The sequence below is a fragment of the Puntigrus tetrazona genome, chromosome 5 (assembly GCF_018831695.1).
Source record: "Puntigrus tetrazona isolate hp1 chromosome 5, ASM1883169v1, whole genome shotgun sequence".
NCBI classification, from domain to species: domain Eukaryota; kingdom Metazoa; phylum Chordata; class Actinopteri; order Cypriniformes; family Cyprinidae; genus Puntigrus; species Puntigrus tetrazona.
In genome coordinates this window covers 3,082,485-3,091,282 of record NC_056703.1, presented here as the reverse complement: position 1 = coordinate 3,091,282, position 8,798 = coordinate 3,082,485, and the positions used below count along the sequence as shown (strand labels likewise).

General features: G+C 40.4%; 1 protein-coding gene across 1 annotated transcript in view; it reads left to right on the top strand.

The window, feature by feature from the left end:
- The first annotated feature begins 1,760 nt into the window (after positions 1-1,760).
- The window catches only part of LOC122345463 (semaphorin-4C-like), a 66,674-nt gene continuing 59,636 nt past the window's right edge, over positions 1,761-8,798 (top strand). The window contains 1 exon segment of the mRNA XM_043239626.1: positions 1,761-2,236. The gene's annotated coding sequence lies outside the window, so the exon portion shown is untranslated.

The window sequence follows — 8,798 nt, the reverse complement described above, 5'->3', positions numbered from 1 at the left end:
TGAGGGGCCTCTGGGGCGAGAGGCTTTTATTTAAGTAGCCTGTGCCACTCAGAAGTATAATGAAGATTTCCATTATGATTACACCAGAGGAAGCACTGCCCATAATTGAGTGTCACAACCGCGGTTGTACATGTTTAGTTTGAGAGGTATGAAAGGCTCCATCGTCTAGAAAGGCCCCTCCTCGTTCAGATCTGCTGCAGTCCCTTGATTACTCCATAAACACCGCCAGCGCCGGTTACAACGAAGGATAGTTGCTTACGTGCTCCTCCAAAGAAGCATGGAGCAAAGAGATGCCACAAAAAGGTTCAGAGACCCCTCCAAATACCCTTTTCTTTTCATTTAGGTTAATCCTTCGGCTTTGGCGATGGCGGGATGCTTATCTCTGAATAGTGTATATTACGTGACGGAGTGTTTTAAGCTGAGGATGCAGACAGAGAGATTCACTCAAGTGTTAAAATGCAGAGACGGCCGTAATCCATTGAATCTACTGAAATCAGAATATACAGGATTATCTGAGGCTTGTTGTTTTGCTTCCTGCTGCATCAACTGTTTAATCATAGCTCCAGACACGCGCACACACACACACACACACACACACACACACACACACACACACACACACACACACACACACACACACACACACGCACACACACACGCACACACACACACACACACACACACATCTATCTATCATCAATCTGTCTGTCCGTGCATCAAGCATTATAGTTTCTGAAAATTAAAATGCATAACTTTCAAATAAAATTTCTTAATAAACCATTTTATTTCAACTGATAGTGAAAAAACAATTATAATTATATTTATGCATTACATTAGTATTAGAATTTTATTATTTTTTTCCACACCAACCCTTTATTTCAGACACAAAACCGTGTATTTCAACCAAAAAGAAATAAAAATGTTATGTATTGCTATTACAGTATGAAGACGCAATATTTAACTTATTGATGATATTACAGATTTTAGAAGAAAAACCTACGAAGTTATGCACCTTTTTACTTTAAAACAAAGGCCAGTTTAGTTGTAAAATGTTTCATTATACCTGTTAAACAGAATATAGGCCTAAATATTAACTCACTTTGCACGTAAAATACTAAAAAAATTTACAGTTAAAAAGTAATTCCCATATATATATATATATATATAAAAAATCTTTATTATTTTATTACTTTATTATTTTAATAAATATTATTTTATTATATATATATATATATATATATATATATATATATATATATATATATATATATATATATATATATATAGATATAAGTAAGTATACTTAAGTAGTTAAGTTGGCTTAAGTAAATTGCACAATATAAAAAGTATATATATACATGCAAAAAAATATACAAAAACACACACACACACACACACACACACACACACACACACATATATGTATATATATATATATATATATATATATATATATATATATATATATATATATATATATATATATATATTTTTATTATTTTTTTTTTTACATCATGCAACTGCCTTTACGAATGGTGGCAGCGTGGACACTCTAATATGTCACACACTTTAATACTGTAAAGTGTTAGAAAAAAAGTCATTACAATAATGTAGCGGGCTCCGGCACAGAAGTGCATTAGAGAATGACAAATGCTTCACTCCGTCTGATTATGATGATGTTCCCGTGTCCCGGCCCCGTTCCCGTACAGGACAGGGGAGTTTGGGGCGGAGACCTGTGTTTGTACTGCTTTTGTGAGCCACCGATCCGCCTCATCGCTTCAGCGATACCCATCAGGAGGCAGTATATCTCCGGCGCAGTGTGTGTGGCGAGCCGGAGCTGCGCGGAGCACCTTTGTCTCTCTCAGAGCTTCACTTTAACAGGGCGCGGGGTTCAAGTTGCCGAGACGGAGGGGAACCGCTTTGAAGAAGTGGATCTTGACGGGTTTAATGCGCCCTCCCTCTCTAGAACTACTACAAAGGGAGTGAACGGAGAGAGTTCCGCTGCGTAAACCGACACCGACCATCGCGCCGCTCGCTCGCTCGCCCGCCCGCGCTCCTAGGCGTCAAGAAAGAGAGCATGCGGGAAAACGCAAGGAGCTGAGTCTTTCTTTGGAAAATGTGGGATTTGTTGGCCTCGTTTTGAGATGGTGCTCTTGTAAGACCGAGCGCCGTGAGCGTTTGCGTGCGTTTTTGGACGCGCCGACCGCCGTGAGCGTTACGCGCCGACTCGCCGGAGGTAAGTTTGACGCCTCCGATACAGATGCAACTGGATTATTGCGGTGTTCTGTTATTGCAGTGTTATAAATTGACGTCACAGACCGCGCGTTTCATCCCTTACTCTTATTATTAAAACGCGTTTATGGTAAAAGCGTCGTGGGGGGGGTGGAAAGGATATCTGATACCGTCATTAAGTCAGTCACTCATTCGCTCGGCGGAGCTCCAACTGTTGCCTTATTGTTCAGACAAGTTTAAAATCCGAACAAAAGAGGACTGGCGTTTTCACTTTGTGTCACTTTGGCGAATGTAACTTGGCGCAAACGCAGTGCGGTTTTATTTGCGCGCGTACGCGACGCGCAAACAAATAAAACGCTCGAATCTTTTAAGTGCCAGATTGAGGGAGTCGATACCGCTGGCGCTTTACCGGGTGCGTGATGGCATTTGTGTATTTGAAGCACAACATCAGCACTTTTTTTTTCTTCTTCTTCTTAGCGCGATCGTTCCTGCCACGTTCACAGGACAATAAAGCGATTATCTCCGAGGGGGCTTTGACGGGGAATACGGCGACGCAGGTATTATGTGACGAGCGTGTTGAAATCATACGTGATGCTGAAAGTCACACGATCGACCACCAGCAGATGTTTTCGATGTTTCCTCATTTTCCTTCTTTCCTTGTGACCGCTCGTCCGTAATGAAATAAGTGCGCACTGCATACTGGAGATTACAGTAATTACAGCACGGAGTGGACGCTACTGTTTATAGGCTGGGCGCTCAGAGGGACGGTTGACCCAAGAATAAAAAATACAGTCATTAGTTTCTCACCTATGTGTCCCGAGCACAAAAGGGGAGGTTGTGTAGAAGGTTCACTGATTTAAAGTTGCCTTAAAAGTGGCACGGTATCTTAAGGGTTCTTGAGGTTTACAGTAGCAGAGACGCAAACCTGACCAGGCGTAGATCAGTTTTCTGTTTTGTACGTGAAAAACCTTTTTTTAAAACTTCAAGTTTGGGCTGTCAGTCAGAGAGAGGTATTATTTTGCTCAGAGGAGCGTTTCGGTGATGCATTTATCGTTCGTTGTTATTGTTTGTTTGGACCGACTGTGAGTAAGTGATGACATTTTTGGGGATTTTGTGAGGGATCGCATACTGTGAATATATGCCTGTATGCACGGTATGCTTTGTAGGGCCCCCAAAACACCGCTTCCTCTGAAAGACGATTTGATTTTAGTTTTTGTTCTTTTGACGTAATGCACCGTCACCCTTTCTACGTAACATCCCATCATGCATCGCCGTGCAAAGCCTATACACCGCTTTGTGCTTTGCGCGCGCCATAATACCCCTCTTGCTTGTTTTCACTCATTTATACACAAACCGCTTGAAAAGCCGTTATATTAGATCCGTGCGTTCTGTATAAACCCGCTTCCTAAGAAAAGCAGAGAATTGCTCACTGCATCGCTTTCTGTTTAATTTATGCGGCGCGTGCTTTATTTGTACGTTTGATTGCTTTAGTTTAGCAGAAGAACTATGCGAAGGGTTTTAAAGCTTGTGCGTGTGAAATAGTAAGGCCGGTATGTATCATCGCATCCAGGAACGATCGATTGTCCGTTATAATGTAGTGATTCACGCAGTGTCTGTAAGCACAGAGGAGACTGGAAGCCTCTAACAAAGCTCTTTATTATTGTGACGTGGGGCTGTCATACGCTCTCGTCATTGTCCGTTAATGAACAGTGGAGGGAGAAGAGAGCGGTAACTGTATAATTGCGCTCCATTCACGTTTGTCCTGGACAGCGTTCCTGCATTAAATGCAGTTGGCAGGGAATCGCATGCTGGGGGCCCATGCACTGTCACCCCTTCAGCCCAGATGTTCCTCAAACCCATTGAGAGTCAAATTGGGCTCCCGGAGAGAAGATCTTTTCATTGTTGCGCCACAATGGACTCACATCCTTCCTTAGTCAATTGTACCTAAAACTCAATCAAACGCACACACACACACAGAGCCCCATGCGAGGTTTATTATGTCGCCCCGGGGTCCGATCATCCAGCGTTTAAGCTGAAGCGTTGAGAATAAACTCTTAAAACCGAGGCTTTTAAGAGAGATCGGTGGACGAAAAAGAATGTAGCATCTAAATTAACTTGTTTGATTCACCGGTTTTAATTTAAAGGCTCAAATCAGCCCTTTTATGGGGTTTTATTGCAAGAAAGTGCCGTCCTTAAACTTTAAAACTGCGAGTTTGGCCTTTCATGCGACCGTAAAGACACGTTCGCGATAAAGAAAGCCAGATACGGATACGGATTCACAAAACGCACGATGATGTCGACAGCGTGTGCGCGGAGCATTCAGAAAAACGCGTACGTCGCCATCAACCCCAGCAGGAGCTCATATCACATGAATGAATTATTGGCTCGCGTCCCTGACATCAGATGTTCTGGCCTTGGGTCTTGTTATGATCGCGCGGTTTCTGCGGACACGGCCGTGCAATTAGCCCGTGCATCTCCCTGAACCGCCTCTACTCCGAATGAATAGAAATCAATCCGCACAACGCCTTCCGTTCTCTGGCTCATTGTAAAGTTGTTTCCTATTCAAACCTGCGCGAGGGCTGTTTGTCCCTCTTCCTCGGCCGGGGTTATTGACGGCGACCCCTTCGACCAGAACCCTCATTATTCTCTATCAGCGTGCGCTCCTGTATGCCATTCGCTCTCTGCTTCTAGTTAGACTCTGTTTCCACCTGGATTAGTAATGAGAGCGGTGGTCCTCCAAGAGTGTGTGAAAGTGGAGGGAGGTCATGCGGTGAAGGAGAGTGCGTGATCTGGAGTGGACGGGTGGCTGGAGATGGACATGGGTGATGTTTAGATAAGGGATGGGGAAGAGTGTTTTAAGAGCAGGACCGCAAATAGAGATGAGATTGCGTGTGTGTGTGTGTGTGTGTGTGTGTGTGTGTGTGTGGAAAGGCAGCTTGTGTGCATTTGTGTTAAGGGTAGTGCTTCTTTCCACCATCCCCCAGTGTGTTTACACATACTGGAATGATGCGATGTCGTTTGCGTGTGTGTGTGTGTGTGTGTGTGTGTGTGTGTGCGCAGCTGTGGGCCAGAGATGAAGAAACACGTCCGCGCAGAGCTGTGAAAGCGATACAGACCTGGCTGTGACATAAAAAAAAAATAAAATGAAGTTTAGAAAGATAAACAAAATTGTGTTTATGTCCTGCGTTCCAATGAATATCAATCAAACTGCGGTTTTGATTTAATAATAATACTCAATAAAAAACATCATTTATTAAGATTAATAGTTATCTGCTTTATATATATTGTTATTTTTAATTTTTATTTATTTTATAATTTTTATGTCAGTTTGTTATGTGCTATTTTAATTGAAGTATTTCTATATATTTTATAATTTTTTTACAGTTTTAATAACTTTAGTGCCTAGGTCAAATATATATAATATATATATATATATATATATATATATATATATATATATATATATATATATATATATATATATATATATATATATATATATATTCAGTTTTCTTTCCAATTTAAAATTGAGTAAATTTAGTATCTTTAATATTTATTTTTTAATAGATTTTTGTTTTAGTGAATTTAGTACTTCAACTTATTTAATTGTAATAGTTGTTTTAAAAATACATGTTTTCCTTTTTATATAAATCTTTTTTTTTTTTTGTACATATGGCGGTAGATATTTAAAAAAGTAACACATCCGATTTTATAAATGAGCGTTTTTTTCATCAGCCGTTCCTTTAAAATGCATTCAGCGCAGCTCATTAGGCCGTTTTCGCCAGCGCTCCTCACCTGGTTTGGCTTCCTCCGCCTGGGGCTCGTTTCCCTGGTGCTGAGACGGATCCATCAGGCCAGTTTTGCGTGTCTTTTACGAGCTGCATATGGAGGCCTCTCGGAGGGGAAAAGGTGGAGAGCGTAGGCCCTCTCGTTTGCTAGCAAATGACCAGTATCGACCATCTGCTATTTCAGTGTCCTTCCCCGCAGGCTCTGCCAGTGATTTTTTCAAGCTGTGCATTTGTTATATACGTACGAGCGCGACTGTATGCATGCGTGGCTTTTCTTCTAGTCCGTCCTAAAATCAGGGTTAGATTTTTTTGCTCAAAGGCAGCCACAGGTACGGCGCCGGATTGCATTAAAAGAGCCGGTCAACGATTTCCTATTGTACAAGCCCTTTCTAAATGTCCTTTTGGAAATTGTGTTTACAGAGATGTTATTTACATGTCTGTGCTTTTGCTTTGAGCAAGTGCAGCCTTTCTCCTCCTCGCTCTCTTTTTTTTTTAGCAGATGTTTGCCCTAATGCTTCTCGGGCTCAGGTTGTTTGCCGAGCTCACATCTGGTTCGGGTGCTTCACGTCCCTCTTTGCATGGAATTAATGGGTGTTTTTTTCTCCCCAAAAGCCGAATGTATTTGCCTAAGTGTATTGTTGCACAGAGTGGAGTTGGAACGGACGTGTCTGGTACTGGGTGGTGTTTAAAGCCCATCTGATGTGTGTTCGAGGGGCGTTCGAGCTTTCAAGTGGTTGTAGGATTTGAACAAACCTGAAAGTGCCCGACCCGTCCCACACCGCTATTAGAGCATCGCTTAAACGACCTTCTTCCCGAAGCACTTCTCGGGAATTTGAAAAGAAGCATAAATGCGATGCCGAATAAAATAATATTTTTATTTGTTCAAAAAAATATTTTACTGTCAAGAATGAAACTATTTTGATTCATTTCATTGTTTTACTTTTATTTAATATTGAGGATTAGCCTATTATTTTTTTATATTGTATCATATTGATATATGATCAATTTTAATCTTGAAAAAATCGTTTTTTCCTCCATATTGTGTATAGACGTGAACGATGTGGCTTTTTGGAATTAGTTGCATTAATTTTTTAAGAAATGGTTTGCCAAAAAAAGATTATTTAAGTCATCAGCAGCACAGGCAGCAATAGCCAAAAATACATTGTATGGGTCAAAATGATCGCTTTTTCTTTAATGCCAAAAATCATTAGGATATCAAGATATTCTGTAAATATCCTACCGTAATTATATAATATGTAATATGCATCGCTAAGGACTTTATTTGGACAATAACCCTCATATTCAGATTCGCCAAATAACGTGCTATCCTAACAAACCATACATCAATGGAAAGATGATCTCATTTTACAAAAATTGACTCTGGTAAGTGGTTTTGTGTTGAGTGTTATCATTACTTGCTGTTTATCCGCTTGAAAGTCAGTGTTGTTTTAGTCAAGCGATTAAATTAGATTGCTTTGTAAACCAAACATCTAATAATAATCTACATAGCAACACCCTAGCAACCTATCAGAACCATTGCAGGCTTCATCCACACGCGCACGAACGATGCAAGGGACGCTCGCTTTGGAAAAAAGCGCCGTGCAAACTCATTTTGGCATTGTTTCGCCTTTTTTGCATAATGCCTTCCCGTGTGACTTGGAGATTGAACCGTTAGCAGCAGGAAACACCAGAGGAACAAACACTCCAGCTCTCCAGCTTTCACACACACACACACAATAAAAGTGGCTGTGTGTTGCCATCGGGGCAGAAACAGCTGGGCTTCTCCCTCGAGAGAAACGTCCACGAAACACCTCGGACCACCCCAGCACCGCTGCCTCGCTAAAACAGACCCTCCCGGACGCCCAGGAGCCAACAACCCATCTCCTAACGCAGACGTTGTTAGAAGCAATGCAAAGAGTTTGGTTAAATGCTGAATCGTTTCAAAAAGCATGTAAAGAAAATGGTTGTAAAATATCAAATATTCAGACAAACTATGCGAAGACTTTCGTGCGTGCTGCAATCCAAATTTTCCAAATCTGTATATTATCTAGACTTTAGCATCCAACCACTGTAGGGTTTCGGAGAAATACAATTTTTTGAGTTTATATTTTTATATAATATATTTAAAATAACATATATATAATATATATATATATATATATATATATATATATATATATATATATATATATATATATTAAAATGGTTTGACCCCTTTGCTGAAAAGAAATAAATAAAAGTAATTAATAAAAAATAAATGAATTAAGGCAAGTGGTCTGCATTCAATTCTTTTTAGCTTTAAATAAATTTAGTTCACTACCTTTCTGCATTTTTTTATTACATGTTGCAAAATTAAATAGTTTGCAACCACTTTACTAAAATATAGTATTGATTTTTAGTGCCGATATATATACCAGAAAACATAAAGATGTGCACAACTATTGATCTTTTCACTTTAAAATCAACTCAACGTGGTTGTGTTTGAACTGGCCAATATTTGTATTGTTTTACTCTGGCTCTCATAGCATGCGCGTGCTTTATTGCATGCGTTTAATGTGTTTTATTTTGAATTAACTTTTGATTACATGCCGAGGTTAGTCACAAATAGTCGCGGGCAGAATTAGACGCAATGCACGAAATTGCACTTTATGAACACATCGAGGCCGTTGTAGCATTAGAGCCTGGCGAGGCAATGTGTGCAAACGCTTAGCCCCTCACCCTCTCTCATCTTCTGCTGGATGACCTTTAACCCCGGTTCGCTACACACCGCACACCTCC